Genomic DNA, 238 nt, shown 5'->3' on the forward strand with positions numbered 1-238 from the left:
ATATATAATATATTCTATATATATATAGAAATAATTGTGGTATTTTGTCATGACACAAAATAATTTTGCTTATGCAATTGCAAATATATGGGGCAATTTCAACAAGTATTTTCTTGAAATGTTGCAAATCTTTATGATTTTGATAAATGAATTAATTATCTTTAACATTAACTAACTCACTTAATTAAATGGACCAGTGTATAAGATTGTAGGGCTGCAGACTGCAACCATTTGAGTA

At 25.6% G+C, this 238-nt stretch overlaps 1 protein-coding gene across 1 annotated transcript in view; it reads right to left on the bottom strand.

The window, feature by feature from the left end:
* myrip (myosin VIIA and Rab interacting protein) overlaps positions 1–238 on the bottom strand; it is a 35010-nt gene that overhangs the window by 3812 nt on the left and 30960 nt on the right. The gene's annotated exons all lie outside the window — the stretch shown is intronic.

Source organism: Morone saxatilis, unplaced genomic scaffold (assembly GCF_004916995.1).
Source record: "Morone saxatilis isolate NCDOM2014 unplaced genomic scaffold, NCSU_SB_2.0 Contig0, whole genome shotgun sequence".
Lineage (NCBI taxonomy): Eukaryota > Metazoa > Chordata > Actinopteri > Moronidae > Morone > Morone saxatilis.